General features: G+C 32.4%; 1 protein-coding gene across 6 annotated transcripts in view; it reads left to right on the top strand.

Moving 5' to 3' along the window:
* Positions 1–17784, top strand: part of LOC145277829 (uncharacterized) — a 432180-nt gene that overhangs the window by 151356 nt on the left and 263040 nt on the right. The window lies entirely within an intron of this gene.

Genomic DNA, 17784 nt, shown 5'->3' with positions numbered 1-17784 from the left:
ATTTTTCAACGGAAAATGTCCAAGCTTCTCGAAAATGTGGAAGGTGTTCACGTTATAATAGATGACATATTAATTCATGGGAAAACGATGGAGGAACATGATAGAAGGCTTACAGTAGCACTAAAAGTAATAGAGCAAGCAGGAATAAAATTAAACAAAGAGAAGTGCAAATTCAGGAAAAGTATTATAAAATACTTCGGACACAGCATATCAGCTAAGGGGATACAACCCACTGAAGAACGGTTAGAAGCGATAAAAAAGTTGTCTGCCCCTACATCAGTCACAGAGCTCAGAAGATTTTTGGGAATGAGTCAGTATCTAGGGAAATTCGTGCCTAACTTAGCAGCGGCATTACAACCAATGCTGGAATTATTGAAAAAAGATACGGTTTGGGCTTGGAATGAACTTCAAGAAAAGTCATTCCAAAGCATTAAAGAACTATTGACACAGGCACCGATATTGACTTATTATGATCCAAAAAAGCCCATCACGATTAGTGTGGATGTGAGCAGCTATGGACTTGGCGCTGCCATTTTCCAAGAAGAAAATAAAATATTGAGAGTCGTAGCTTATGCCTCTCGTACGCTGACACAAACAGAACAAAACTATGCTCAAATTGAAAAAGAATGTTTAGCGAGCGTATGGGCCTGTGAGAAATTTGACAGATACATCGCGGGACTAGATCAGTTTTGTCTTCTAATGGATCATACACCTTTGGTACCATTGATAAATACTCAGGATCTGAATAACACTCCTTTGAGATGTCAAAGACTGTTGATGAGACTTAGGAGATACAATCCTATAGCAGAGTATGTTCCTGGGAAACTTTTGCTGGTATCAGATGCACTGTCTAGAAGTCCAACCGAAAAAACAGAAAGCACCACAGAGAAAGATGTAGAAATGTATATAGGCACTATCATAAAGACCAGATCAGCTACTGATAGAAAATTAAAAGAAATTAGGAATGCTACATCTAAGGATTCAAAACTACAGGAGATTATCCATTTAACATCAAATGGTTGGCCGAGCAAGGAGGATAGATTAAACAAACCTTACTTTAACTTTAGGAATGATCTATCAGTTCATCAGGAAATTTTATTTTATCAAGATCGAATAGTGGTTCCACAAAATCTCAGAGCAGAAATATTACAAGCAATACATACAGCACATCTGGGGTTAAACAAATGCCGAGAACGAGCCAAAATGTCAGTATGGTGGCCGAGAATATCACAAGAAATAGAAGATCTCATTAGACGATGTGATTTTTGCAATAGTCATCGTGCTGCAAATCCCAATGAAACATTGAAACCAACTACTTTGCCAGATAGGCCGTGCCAGAAATTGGGAACAGATATCCTAAAATTGGAGGGAGAATATTACTTAGTCGTAACAGACTATTTCTCCCGTTACTTGGAAATCGCGAGATTAAATCCACTAACCAACAAAACGATAATTGGGAAATTACGAGAAATATTTGCTCGATGGGGAATACCTGAGGAGATCGTAAGTGATAATGGAGGACAGTTCACAAGCACATATTTCAAAGAATGTGCAAAACAATATGTTCACACACACCACAGTTAGTCCGCATTTCCCTCAGGCGAATGGAGCTGCCGAAAGCGCAGTGAAAATTGCGAAAAGAATATTACGACAGCCAGACATATTTCTCGCATTAATGGCTTACCCTAGTACACCAATAACTTCTACAGGAGTTAGCCCAGCAGAACTCTTGATGGGTAGAAAAATTAAAACAACTTTACCCAGTCATCCAAATAAATTAAAACCCAAATGGCCAAATTTACGAAAAGTAAAAGAGAGAGATGGGGTTTACAAAACAAAAAGTAAAATAAATTATGATAAAAGACATGGAAGTAAAGACTTGAAACCACTAAGAGTGGGAGACAGAATCCGAGAGAAAACGGATGAAGAGAAAATGTGGAGGAATACTGGTATAGTCACAGCAACAAATAAGAAAAATAGGACATATACAGTAAAGTTGAACTCTGGAGAAAGTCTAAAATGGAACAGAAAACATTTACTACCTATTTTGGAAAACGTAGACAACTCCTCCAGAAGAAGCGAAGTTAAGCAAAAACAGGAGACAACTGTATCAAGCAGAGAACGATTATCAAAAAAACCGAACTACTTGAAAGACTTTGTTTGCAAAGATAATAAATGTTACTGTTTGTAAATAAAGGTTAAAACTGTTTGTAAATAAAGAAGGAAAAAAAAAAGGATCTCGACAAACGGAGTTGTGTAATAATAAAGAGTTACTTGCCCTTGGTTAATATCAGGGGGAGTCTAAATAAAGTATTTGATGTGAACGAAGACGTCTCTGGTTCTTTCCTTCCTCCTCTTAAATGTAGTAGCAGCGGTCACCACATGGTAGCATAGAAATTACAGGGACCCGACGAAACAATTTTGCCCTTCTTTTAAATGGGGGTTTGTATTACTGTACACATAGATTCGAAAAAGTGTCAAAAAACAAATATATAACAAATAAATGTTATCAAAGGCAAGATAAGTTACTTTTCTACCAAACTGGATATATTTTTTGTGTTTTTATTCAATGTAACATGTTTATTCAGCTCGAAAAACATCCAGTGTTTACCGATGTATTGGAAAATTGAAAATGGCGCTCGACTCTCTCTTTAACACTGTAAGTTTGGGAGAAGGTGTTATAAATAATAAACTAGACAAAATACTATTAAAAAACCACCGAATATATGTCAACTTATGTCACGGTAACATATATTGAGCGAATTTCTAACAGTATTTTGTCGAGTTTATAACACCTTTTCTCGAACTTACCGTTTTAAAGAGAGAGTCGGGCGCCATTTTGAATTTTTCAATACATCGGTAAACACTGTATGCTTTTCGAACTGAATAAACATGTTACATTGAGTAAAAACACAAAAATTATATCCAGTTTGGTAGAAAAGTAACTTATCTTGCCTTTGATAACATTTATTTGTTATATATTTGTTTTTTGACAACTTTTTCGAATCTATGTGTACAGTAATACAAACCCTACAAAAGTTATATTGATAATATTAATTTATAATAAAGTTACATCGTTTTACATATGGGGGGGGGGTAATTCTGTGGGGAATTTTGGTAGCGCTATCTCTTAAGATCGTTAGGAGTTTTGATTTTTTATTTACTATGAATATCAGGCACAGACGTGCTGGTAATCAATATTATTTATAGTTTTTAATTGATATTTAAGTTTAATTACTTATCTTTGTATTATTCTTTTTTTATTGTATAATTCAGGAAAGGTAACTGTTTATATTTTTATTCTCAAATAGTTTAAGATTTGTAAAGTAAGGGGTGCTTAATTCTGTAATATTTGTTTCTGCTGGTCTTTTTCCTTTTTAAAATGTTCTATTATTTGTTTGTGTGATTGTATTAGTGCAATTGGTTTCTATTATAGTTATTTGTTTTTTATTATTTTACTAGCGGGAAGTACCCGGCGTTGCCCGGGTGTTTAGAGGTGTGTGTGCTCAGGCGACGGTGGGTGGGTAGGTTTAAATCAAAACAAAAGAATAAGCAAAGTAATCAATCTGTTTAAATATTATAAAAAAATGGTAAAACTTAAAAAAATCGAAAAAAAACAAACACCAAAAAAAAAAAAAACTAACGTTATGGCAAACGAACGATGTTAAAATATCTTAAAATCGGAAAAACAAGAAAAGAAAACGCGAATGTGATGGAAAAAACCCCCAGAAAAACGAACGTTAAAACTTTTTTAAAAAATCTGAAGAATAAAAAAAAAAAAAAAAACATAGAACGTGAAAAATAGCTTAAATAACCCTGTTTCAATATTAAACCTTTAAAAATCGAAAAAAAAAAAAAAAAAAAAAAGACGTCTCACACCATGATTCGAACTCAGAACCTTTAGATAAAGTGTGCAAAAAACCTGACACGTTACCCGCTCGGCCAGCAACAAGAAGTAGCTGAAACGCATTTGAATTTATTTATTTAAGTATTAAAAGCAAAATTGACATGTGTCCGCAATAAAAGTTAACTCTGCTACTTCTATTTGACCTCATTAATGAGAGCAAATAGAAGTCGCAGAGTGAACTTTTGCTGCGGGGTAGCTTTTGGGTTTGTTTAACCCAACTTTGACTGTTTTTTTCCCCAAGATATTGGAGAGGGGGAAACCAGCTCCCGATTGTCCAGATTGAATAGCAATTGTCTGATATAAGGAGTTTGGCCCCACATTGATCAAAGCTTTGAATTAGTTTCGGTTTTATACAAAAATGCTGAACGAACACAAGACAGGCTGAAATAGCAATAATTTTGTAAAAATTGACGTAAATAAATCTAGACGCAATACGCTTTCGCAAATCTTTGACATTATGATCTAGGGGCTATATAAACAGTTCTAAGCGATAGTAACCCCCGGGACCGTCGGGGAAAAAAAGCCTTTTCAAGACATACAAAAAATGCGCGTGCACATTTGCCTTTTATATAGCGGGGGGGGGGGGGATACCCAGCGGGGGGCGGGGGGATACCCGGCGTTGACCGGGTGTTTGGAGGTGTGTGTGTGTGTGTTGGGGGGGAAGGGGAAGGGTAGATTAAAACAACCCTGTTTAAAACAAAAAAAAACGTTGGCCGAGTGTTTGGAGGTGTAAAAGAAAAAAAAAAACTTTTAGTAGAAGGTAGGTTTGAACCCCGAACCTTTGACGTGGAGGTGGAAAGGAAATGGAAAAAAAAGCCTGCGACCTAACCATCTCAACCACAGGAATAGATGAATTGATAAATGCGTTAAGTTGACGTTTATAAAGTGAAATAACGGTGCGAGAACGTTAAGTCTTGTGATGTTTGACCTAGTTTTGCGCTGGAAGCCAGTTTCTGTTTTCCCCGCTATGCGGCGATCAAAAAATATCTTGAAAATAGCTTGTAAAAGTCGGTTAAATTAAAGATAGCTGTGACCCGAGTTCGTAGATATTATTATTTAGACAGCATATAAAAAAATTTAAGAAGAAGCGAGCCAACCGAGAATCATGGCGAAAAAAGCCTTTTGTAGACATACACAAAAAGTGAACATACATACATACGTACACACATTTTCGCTTTTATATATATATAGATGCCTATTTATTTTTTTTTCATTCTATTTATTTATTCTTGAGGTGTGATGTAGTAGGTGTGTCAGAATTTTGGGGGAATTTTGACACCCTTAACACAAAACTGCGAATAAAATATACAAAACTCGTAATTTCTCGTTTTAAAGTGGTCTGTTTAATTTCTTTATTGAATATACTTCTAAAATAAACTATTAAATTTATTTGAAAAATAATAGAAATATTATTTTTTATTTACAAAAAAAACAGTGTTTACAAAGTGCCTGCGCACTCATGCAGCCATTTTTTTACATAATGAAATCAATTGAATGTTACGAGTTAAATTTTTTTCACTTTTTTTAATTTAAAAATCTATCAAAATTTTTCTATTGGTTCAATTTTTACAATATTTGCAGGTTTAATGCGAAATTTTATGTTCTTTCCAATAAACCGAATATAATATTCTAGACAAACGTTTTTTTTTTAAATTCACCCCCTCCCCATTTTGAAATGTCTATTAAAGTGAAAATAATTAATTTTCTCGCCTTGGATTTATATATCACAATTGAAGATAAAAGCTCAATGAATAAAATAATCTAATTTAAAACAAACAAAAAAAGAATAGTTTTGTGCATATTTACCTGTAAAGTCAAAAGTTTAAAACCTTCTTTTTTTTTTAACCACAGTGTATTTTTTTTTTAAAAACCTGACATTTTTAAAATTTTGTCCTGAAAAGATTGAATAACTACAACAATTTTTTCTGCTTCATTCAATGCTTTTTGGGTTTTTTTTTTAATCACTTCATAAAGACGAAATAAAATATATTAAATAAAAAAAATCTCATGTATTTCTTTAAGAGAATTTTAAAAAAATATCGAAAATCAGTCGAGTGGAATTTTTTTATTGGCAAAAACTGATAAATAAATGAAATGTGATTATTTTTCAAATACGATGGCCCATATTTACTAAATTTTGTTTACAGCCAGCAATAGAAAGGGAGATTAATTCTGGCCCTTACAGGCCACAATAGTTCTTAACTCGAATAAAAGGAGACAGTTTTCTCCCTTTATTTCTGTTCTGAAACATCTGATGTTGCGCTATTTTTTAATACTTGCTTAAAAAAGTATTTTATTTAAAAAGAACATGGAATATAAAATATAAATATGGATAAATTCTTAACAATGAAGAATGGAAGTACCCATTGATTAGTATTTTTTATAGGTAAGTTATTTTTTGGAATTTACATATATATATATTATATTCAAAGTTAGTTAAAATTCATTGATTTTTTTTAAAGAAAATTCGTTGATTTTTTTAAAGAAAACCGATTTAAAAAAACAAATATTGCATATTTTGCTATTAAACCTGATATTATTTTAAAATTTGGTCTTTGCTCCTTTAATTGAAAAAAATTAGGGTTTGAATTACATTTTTCAAGTAGTTATAAGCTTCGAAAGATAGTAAGTCTAAATATTCACGTTTTCATCACGCATTTTAATGGCGATTTTCTGACACTGCTAGTGATGTAGGTGTGCATATTAAACCAGAAATGCAGATCATAAATCGTGTCAGCAATTTATTTTAGGGTGTAATCAATTTTAGCTAAAGGTCTCCCAACATTTCTTTTCGAGGGCTATGATATCTACTTTAATAGTCTTGTCGGTGTTGGTACAAGCATGTATGTGCCTTTGAAATAGAAAATTATTTTGGAACTGTCAAATGTCAGCTGAATATTAATTTCTGGTATGTTGAACCAGGGTGTAGTGTTTATGTGTGTGCATATAAGTATTGTGGTTTATTACATTTGTAATTATCATGTTGCTGTTTTGTGTGCGTTTAAATTTATTTCTACATTAACTATAATTCTTTTATTGTCATTTAATTATTTTTAAACATTAATATAGGATTTTTCTTTGGAATGTTTATTTTACATAATTTGGGCGTATTCTTCGGAGAAAGTGGCAGTTGTATAAGGTCAACTAGATGTGCCCATCAATGCATATGTTGTATTACCTGTTTCTTAGATCTTCAGCCACTCCTAGGTTTACCCATCAGCTGACCTGGTTTTGTATTTGAACTGATTCCCCAATCTTTAGTTCTCTAAGCAAGTGATTGTGCTCATTATAATACTTCTCAGTCTTAAGATGTTTTTTGATCATATTGGACATCACAAGAACTTTTGATCATATTGGACATCACAAGAACTTTTGATCATATTGGACATCACAAGAACTGGCCCTGGCCAAGTATGAAGAATCTTTGATCACAAGTACTAATATGACCTTGTCAGGAGGTTGCACCCACTAGTCACAAAGTTTATGGTATCCTCAGTCACAGACACCAATATGACCTGACTGGTCCTGAACCCGGCCAGACACAGAGTCTTTCAGATATATACTTGAGCTCGAGTACTTTAGTGACCACAACTTTAATGATCCCCTGCGGTCACAGGTCACTGATTCTAATAAGGCACAAAGTTCTTCCCACCAGACACTGATTGATGACCAAAATAATCACTCATTCACATTTTGTTGATGTTGTGCCGCTGCTATCCTTTAGAATCACTCGTCCACATTGCTGGTTGCTGATTGCTGGTTGCACACAAAATCAGTGTTTCTTTCCTTCTTTCTCTCACTTAATTGGTATCGGTACGACCAATTTGTAGCAGTAATTGTTGGAACTTTTAGTGAGAGGAAGGTTTTCTTCTCTCTCACTAATTCTCCCAGTGAATAGACATTGAAATACTTTGATTTAATCCTCCCTCATGGGAATGTTGAATAAAGATTTTGCATAAGTCGTGGCGATCTTTGCCATTTATTTGTTTCAAGGGACTTTTGGTAAGAATTTACAGGTTTTCAGACTAGTAACTTTGTTTTTCTATCAGGGTTGAATATATGGTCAGCTCTTCACCAGACTGGTCTGCTTCTTGCTCTGTTCTGCTCTCATCCCTTCTCTTTTCAAGAGACTTTTTGTCAGAATTGCAGGTTTTAGGTTATTGGCTTTGTTTTTGTAGAAGGACTTCTTGCTCTCTTATCATCTCTACACTTTTCTCAAGGGTTCTCTACTGCCAAAATTCACTCATGCATTTTTTATATCGAGGTAAATGGTTCAGACTGTAAGATGCGACCCAATTAAAACTAGCCATGTAATTTCCCCTCTAGGAGCGATTGGTCAATGCCAATTAATTTCTTGCCTTCAATTCCCATGGACAATGATGACATCAAGGTTACCACAGGTCAATCCATTTAGCCAACCTGGATGACATGTCAACAATACAATTTTCAATTGACAAGTGCATTTGCATCTGACCAGGCACTTAACCAAAGACAAAACAAAATATTCCATGGGAACTCAACTGACCAGAACTTATTCAATCTATCAAAAAAAATTTAAAGAAATGGAGAAAAAGTTATAGACCATTGACTTAAGAATAAACATTTTGTGTTCAATTCATAGCTTAATATGGTTAAAATTGCACTAATTTTTGCTTTATCTGTTAACCCTTTGGTCTGCCATGTCATAATCATCTCAGTTTCCCATATCAGCTGATTTCACTCCACCATTTGTGAATTTAGTATTTGTCATGGACGACTGGGAGATGGTCTTTTATCACTATGCATATTGTTGAAGATATATCCAGGTCTTGGATGACAATTTTCCAGTGTGTCAATTGGGATATGACTGTGTGTGCACCCGTAGCTGTCAGTGTTGTTTTCCAGTATTTTCTTAGCAGCTTTAACAGCTAATTATACCCATCTATTTCTCTATTAATATGAGTGTGGTGATATGCAAATTAAGTATAATTTGCATATGAGCTCATATTTATAAACTGACATCAACTAGAACAGGTTGGTTGTTGAATACTTACTTAGCATTATACACAGCATATTAATGGCGTCACCGATAGGATGCTCTGTGGTCCTTGAAGACCCAGGATACGTAGATACATGGATTCGTTGCTTTGCTGCCAATGCGAGATGCAAAAAATTGAAAAACATCAAAAAACAAGGAGGGGAAAATTAAATCACCGACTTGTTCATGGCTAGTGTTGGTTGTGAAGCAATTATGAATGTTGCTACAATAGTTTACCCTCGAGAACTAGAAGAAATGACTTTCAAAAAAAAATAAATCAGGTTATCGAAGGAAACATGAGACCAAAGAAAAGACTGGTGATTGCAAAAAGCACCAAGTTTATGGCAATGAAGCAGAAAGTGGATGAACCGATAGTAAAACATTTACACCAGTTAAGAAGTGCAAAAAACTAGGAATAGAAGAACAGACAACTGAAGAAGACTTAATCCAACTTAGATTAATTGAAGGTATGCATAATTCGGCATATAAGCTAATAGAACAGTTACAACTTACAAACATGCCCTTGAATATGTGTATAAAATTTATACAACAGCAGGATTTAATACATACCTACAACCAAAACAAAAATAAATCCTATGAAGAAATAATGGCTGAAACATATATGGTAAAAACGAAAAGAAAAAATTGTACATAATGTGGAAAAATTCATGAAATGAAAAAAGAAAAATGCCCAGCGTTTGGAAAAACATGTTCAAAGTGTTTAAAAAAGAATCACTTCAAAGAAGTATGTAAAACGAAAAATGTGGAAAAAATAGAGGATGAAAATAGACAAATGTGTAATGTAAAGAAGGATAATATACAAAATACTGGATCTAACAACGAAGAGACAAAAATAAAAATGAAAATCAACGATTGTGTTGTTGAAATGCAAATAGATACTGGCAGTGAAGTGACTATTATACTCAGAAATGTGTGGGAAAAATGGGAAAACCTTTTTTAAAAAAAGCAACATACAATTACGTCAGTTTAATGGCTCGATTATAGCAGTTATGAGTTACTTTGAAGGTTCAATAGACTAAAAGAAAAATATAAAGCATATATATATATATATATATATATATGTAAATATTAACTCTTTAATATTTATAATATATTTTAAGTTTACCATTTTGATTACCTTAGTAAACTTATTGTAACTTTTATTTTATTTTATATATATATATATATATATATATATATATATATATATATATATATATATATATAACAAATTGCCAAAAAAAACGCATGGACTATTGGGGAATTACGTATTAAAAATAAATTCAACAAAGTTGATTAATGAGATAGAAATGGAAAAAACAGAAAAATTAAAAAATTATGAAGCTAGCCTGAAATTAAAAGAAAATGTTCCACCCCTTCCTACTACGAAGCGAGAAAATACTAGTTCATTTATTAACTAAGTTGTAAAAGTTAATAAAGAAAGATTTATTAGAACCTGTCCCTCCAGGAGGAAGTAAATGGGCATCACCTATTGTGGTATTAAAAAAAAAAGACAGTGACTTAAGAATTTGTGGAGATTATAAAATAGGTGTGCACCATAAAGTTTGCGTTGAATCGTACCCTATTCTGAATGTGGAAGTAGCTCTACATAAACTTGCCGGAATGAAAATATTTTCGAAGATAGACCTAAAATCAGCTCAAATTCCCATAGATAAAAATTTTAAAGAAGTGACAACAATAAACACACCTATAGGCCTGTTAAGGTGGAAAAGGATGTCGCATGGCATAAAAACGGCAAGTACAATTTTTCAAAAAGCTATTGAAAAAGTAATAGGAAATGTCGAAAATACCATCTGTTATCAAGACGATATATGTGTTGGAGATTTAAATGAAGATGATTTAAAGAAAAAAACTGAAAATATACTGAACCGGCTAAGAGACACTGGTATGACAATAAATACAAAAAGTGTGTAACCAACAGTAACAAAATATCATTTTTGGGTTTCTCAATATCAAAGGAAGGGATCTCTCCAGATGAAACGCTAATAAAGAAAATTCTAAAAGTGGCTACACCAAAATATAAAAAAGAGTTGGAGTCCTTAGGTTTGGTAAATTTTGATAGAAAATATGTACCAAAATATAATGAATTGACAGGACCATTTGTGAAGTTAAGAAAAAAAAAAAACAGAATTCATTTGGTTAGACCACCAACAGAAAGCCTTTGAAAACTTAAAGCAGATTCTGGCAAAAAAGTCAATAGTACAAATTTTTAACCCTAAGAAGGACATAACTCCAACTACTGACACTAGTGAGCATTCCATATCCAGTATTTTGTCACAAGATGGTCTTCCCATAATGTGCTTACCGAAGAGATTAACAATGATCAAGTAAAGATTAGATACCCCATAGCAGAGGACAAAGATTGGCGAACATTTCAAGTGACACCGGTTGTTCGACCTTGACATTGCTGTTGGTTGTTTGTAAACACGTCAAATAGCAGACATGATTTTTAAAAAATATATTTACAAAACTTTTTAAGATTTAAAAGAAAAAATATATATTTAAAAAATATTTTCTTTAATATTAAATATTTACAAAACTTTTAAGGATTAAAAAAAAACTTTTTTCTATTTGCACAAAACTTTTTGTGTAAGTAACAAAACGAATGTAAATTGTACTTAATTTATCTTTATGGAGAAGTAAGCAAATAGCAAGTTTTTAGGGTTTTTTTTTTTTAAATAAACATGAAAATTATAAAAAGATTTGTATCTTGTGATACTACACTTCATCTTTATAAAAAATAAAAGGAACTCTTGTCTCCCAATTTTTCGTCTGCTAAAATTTTAATCACATGATTATGGTGTAGCGTCAATAAAATAAACCATTCATTCAAAGTATCGCTTATGGATTTAGCTGAATACGATATTAAAAATCACTTTATTGGTACTCATGCACTTAGGTTACCGGGCTGGCAGGTGTCTTGTAACTATTCTGTACTTTAACCTAACAATTTAATAAACAAAAAGATATTGTAAAACTTGAAGGACTGTTTGAATACAATACATTGATTTAATTTGAAGTGTTGTGCAATTAAAAAAATATTCAGTTGCGCTTGTACTTTATTTCTTCAATTTTGAATAATTTCACAATTATGAATGAATTAGTGTGTACTTTTAAAAAAGTGGTATTTTAATTTCAAGAAAATACATGTGTGGCCCTGATGGATCATGCCTATGTCAATGGGATAGGACTATTATTAATATTAGTAGATGCATATTCAGGTTGGCCTGAAGTGGTGAGTGTACCTGATAAAAAAAGTACCACCGTAAAACAAATATTAAGAGTAATATTTTCGAGAAATGGGATACTGAGAACAGATTTTGCGGATGCTGATTTGCATCAATGGCTAAGCAAAATAGCATGCAAACCTTACAAGACCTACCACCCTCAAAATAATGGTATAGCAGAAACGATGGTCCAGATGGTAAAGAAAGGCATAAAAGCATGCTTGCAATAGAAGGAGAAAATCAATGATTTCCTACCAAGACTATTACTAAGTTATAGAACAATTCCACACGCAGGCAGGCCAGAAAGTCCATCTGCTTTAATGGGCAGACAATTAAGATCCCCTTTAACTATGTCATATGCCACAAATCAAAAGATGTGGTACAAAAGAAATAGGAATACGGAAGCCGAGACAGCAAAATTTATTATACAGAAAAGACATAATACTGCAATATTAAATAAAGAAAATGGGAACAGTATTCTAGCTCATGCTGACCAAATAAGATCCCAAGGAGAACAATCAGATGAGGAAATGCCCACTATTGACGTAACAGAAGAGTTACTGCAGAATGAGACTGTGGAGGGAGAAGTAGAGAGGGACGAGTTAGAAGAGGAAGAAGTAGAATGGGACAAGTCAGAAGGGGAAGAATATGCAGGAGGAACAGTTCGATCATAAGGAAAGATGTGATAGATCCAAGAAAAAGGAGAGAGATAAAGAAAGATGTTCAGAAGGGCACGACAAGAAGTACAAGAAGTACTCATGGCATAAAGCCCCTCCGTTATAGGGAGATGTAGTGATATGCAAATTAAGTATAATTTGCATATGAGCAGATAGCTCATATTTATAAACTGACACCAACTAGAACAGGTGGTTGTTGAACGCTTACTTAGCATTATAAACATATCAATTAGCTTTGTTATGGCCCAGTTATCAAGGAAAAAAGCATGTTCTTGTGAATCAAACAGCACTTCTTTGTTGAATATTTCTTTTGGAACTCTATGCAGAACCATTTATGTGAGATGTAGCCTACTGCCTTTACATTCTTAGAGGATATGAGGACAAATTTTAACCATTCTGTGTACTGATCTCCATATACCATGTAAGAAGTCACCAATGCTCTTTTGGAACTGGCATCAAGAATTCCCAATGTTGTGATGTGGTGATTCTGTTGCATACTTTGCATTAGGTTTCTAATTTGGCTAATACTTTCATCTAACCATGGCTAAAATAGTCATAGTTTGGTGTCTACCAGCATATCATTAATACTCTTATGTACAAAGTGGAATGATTTGAATAAGTCCCCACTTATAGTTTCCTGGGTATGAGTATTTTGTCCTTCAACATTGTAATTCCTTCCAAACTATACACTGGTTCAATGATGCCCAGAGCTATGTCCTGTTTGACTCTCTTTTTCTAGTGATGTGATTGACATGTTGCTGTTGTCTCTGGAATGAATAATATATGTCACATGCTGAGAAGTTGACATTGGAAAGTTTACAGGTAAACTAGCTTAAATCTTTAGGTAGAGCAGAGATGTGTTTTTCAACACATATATTGTTTGCAGTATCTCCCATAACCCAACTCTGATTTTTGAAAAAATCACACCCTTCATTTACAGCTGTGATGCCTTGGTCCATACTAGGCATCAGTGGCGGCTCGTGCCTAAGATTAGTGGGGGTGCTGTTATAAAGAAAACACGTATTTTTTTAATATTGTGTAAAAATAAAACAAACATAAAATTATACATAATTTATACGTATGCACACGTATAAAAATACAATAACTTAAAGGAATCCTAAATAGATGTAAATATTTTAAATATTTTACTTATTACATTCATTTGAAAGTAAACTCCATTTTTCTTGTTTTAATTTGTGAGAAAAGATTGATAATTTTCTCCTTAACTTCTGAATGACTGCTGAAGAACTTTTTTATCAATTGAAAGCACTGCAAGTGCATTTAGTCTTTCGCAACCCATGGTGTTCCTTAGAAAAGTTTTTATTCTTTTCAGAGTTGAAAAACAACGTTCTATCTCTTATGTAGTCATGGGAATTGTCAAGATAATTTTTATGGGTTTTGTGATTTCACTAGGAACATCGTTTAAATTGTTTTCCAAAATAAATTTCAGGAGATCAATTACTTTGCAATACTCATGGATATCTGACCTACTATAAAATATTTCTAGCTCAGTTTCAAACTTTTCTTTGTCAATCATGGAATATGCTTCAGTTGTCAAGGATATCTCTTCTGTAGGTAGTTTTTTTTTCTTAAAACTAGCAAAGCTTATCTTGTAAAACAATTAAGCAAGTATTAAATGTTTAGTTGAAGAATATCTGTCCGTTATATCAACAGATATATAGTCACACAGTTCTTTAGCTTCGCCCTTGAGTGTTTGTGAAGGATTTTCACAGTATTTGGTGTTTCTTATCTCTAAAATAGCAGTTTTGAAATTTATTACGTATTCATTGACTTTATATATGCTAATTTCCCGAGAAATAATTTCAACATGAGACATAATTTTATGAAATAGCTCAAACCAAAATATGAAATTTTCATCGTTCAAATATTTCAGAATTCCTGTCGCTTCTGCATATGATGTTGACTGAATTTCAGTGACAGTTTTTTTATGCTTGAACATTTTCATGAACTCTATTTATGTATGTTAAAGTTCCACCTTGTGGCGGATACACGTAGAATGCTTACATCCAGATGCTTCTTGAAAAATGGACAGACGCTGTGGTGATCTAGAAAAGAAAGTCGGAATAGCCAAAATGTTAGAGATAAATATTCTAGCATTTCGTGTAATGCTTGCTGCATTCCTCATTATTAAATTAAGTTGATGCGCATAACAGTGAGTGAAATGCGCATTACTATAAACTGCTTTTATTTTCACCTGAGCACCAGCTTTTTTGCCTTTCATGACATTTGCATCATCAAATGTCTGAGCTATCAGTTTTTGGCGATTCCCTTGAAGGATTATATCTAATTGTTGTAGAATAAATTTTGATATCCTATCAGCGGTTTGGTTTTCTGGAATAAAGAATCCCCAAATGCGTTCAAGTATTTTTTCCTCCAAGACGTACCGTAAAACAATGATCATTTGTGTATGTTTAGACACATCTTTTATTTCATCAGCCATGACAGCTACAAAGGAAGCTTTGCTAATTTCTGCCCTTATTTCATCATGGTATATTTGTAAAAGACAGTTAAGTATGTCATTCTGAATAGTCTTGGAAACACCTTTGAAGACATTACTGGTTTCTAAGTGATTCTTTAAATCTGGATCTAATTAAGATGCAAAATTTAAAAATCCTCTAAATACACTTGGATTTACTGAATCATCTTTTTCATCATGTCTTCGTGAGGGAGTTTCAAAGTTCCCACAAAAGAAAATACAATCTATTATTTTAGATAAAATTTCACGGTTCTTCTTAACATTCATGTTATGATGATTGATTGAAAGTCTGCAGGCCTCACTAAGTTTTGCTTTAATATTTATGGTCCCCAAAATTGATAGGGAAACTACATTGTCAACGTGCTTCTCATGCTTTTCAGTTCTATCTTTTATTTTGCTAATAGTTCTGAAACTATCTTTTGTCCATGTTACATCACCCCCTAACAACAAACAAGGAAAGCAGAACAATGCCTTTTTTAGTTCACAGCCGCAAAGCTAACTTTTCCGTTGGTACCATTAAAGCTACGAATATACACTTTGTTGTTGCTAATGCCTGGCTGAGATATTTGAATATCAGGCGTTGAACGGCTTCTTTTCTTAATTACAACTTTATCATGGAGAGACTGCTGTGAAAACTCAATCTGTTGAAGTTCATTTACCGTCGCAGAAGTTATTTCTTGGGAGTGCAAGGAGACCATGGTTAAATTCTTTTTATATCAATTGTATTGGGAAAGGTAAGTACTAGGTAGTCTATTAGTAGAATATCAATTAGGGTAGAAGGAATACAATGTTTATGTGATCCTCTTTTTGCGATTCAACTGAACCGGAAGTTCTAACTGAGTTGAATCATACTTTTATAACTTTTAGGTCACAGATTTTTATTAACGAAAAAGGTTTTACTATTTAACAACGGTTTTATTTATAAAAAGCTTATTGTTAATTAAAAATAGGCGTATAACAAAATAAGCTTGTCATTAAAATTGCTTTTTTTAATACAAATATTTTTAACTTTGCCATTATAAGCCGTCGAAAAGGGGGTAATACGCAAAAACATTTTAATCAAAAAACACTATTTTAAATTGTATACACTTTACAGAGTAATAAAAAAATATACAAATATATTTCTTTACAGATTAAATAAAATTTTACCGCAGGCAAACAAACGAAAAACATTGTTTAAATACATTTTATTTACAATTTTTTAATAATTTATTTTTTCATAAAAACAAAATCTTTGCCTGCAAACGATGGTAAAGTTAGGAGATTACCATTTAAAAATGGTTTTATTGGATAACAGTTTTATTTAAAATTTAAAAATGTGTGTTTATAACAAAACTTTGTAAATAAAATATAGAATAAAAAAGTTTACATGTTTGTACTATGAGCAAACAAACAAAAATTAAAGATACATAATTTTATTTACAAATCTTTTTACAACTTTTTATATAAAAATAAAAACAAACTTTGCTATTTACTAAGCTTATTATAAAAACGGTTTTACATACTCGTCTTGTTATTGCACATTTTAATTAAAAACTTTGTTCAAAGTGTAAAACTTCTTGCTTTGTCCTCGTGGGATGTAAATAAATGCTAAAGCTTTATATATATATATATATATATATATATATATATATATATATATGTGTGCGTGTATACATATGTGTGTGTATGTATATATATATATGCGTGTGTATATATGTATATATATATGTGGGTGTGTATATATATATATATGTGTGTATATATATGTGTATATATATATCGTGTGTGTATATATATATGTGTGTGTGTGTGTGTATATATGTGTGTGTATATGTGTGTATATTAGGCACCGCCAAAACTGGGGGGGGAGGCAGGTCAGTATTTTTTGACGGACCGTCTTTTTAAAAATCTACCAAAAATCAGGTAATTATCCGATTAATACGAAATTTTCAGCGATTATTCGGAGAAGAATGAACTTTATAACTGTGTACTTATTTTTCATAAACGATATTTATATATATATTTTTTTTTGCTTACAAAACCCCCCCTTGTTTTGAAGTGGGAACAAATATGCTTAAAATAATCATCTGAAACCGAACAAAACATATTGTGTTGTTGTAAGGGACAGAATTATAGATTAAAAAAAAAAAAAAAAATTGTTTGCATACCTTATTTTGACGTCTGAATATCAGAACTTCGATTGTGTTTAATTATCCCGCTTTTGAGTTTTGAAGTGTGAAATTCGGTGAATATGTTGAGTAAAATACTTAATTTAAGTTAAGCAAAACAAAAAAAAAATTTTTTTAATATTTATACGAAAAAAGCCATTTTAAAATTTTTGATAAATAAATTAACAATTTTTTTTTTAGCGAGCCGAATAATGCATGACCATTATTAAACAGGGCATGCTTTGAATAATCGATACAAAAAAAAAATTCGATAAATGTTGTGCCCTT

Source organism: Euprymna scolopes, chromosome 6, assembly GCF_053919585.1.
Source record: "Euprymna scolopes isolate OS-2025 chromosome 6, ASM5391958v1, whole genome shotgun sequence".
In the NCBI taxonomy this organism is placed as follows: Eukaryota; Metazoa; Mollusca; class Cephalopoda; order Sepiida; family Sepiolidae; genus Euprymna; species Euprymna scolopes.
Note: the sequence above shows the minus strand (reverse complement) of the source record. Positions and strands in the feature narration are given on the sequence as shown.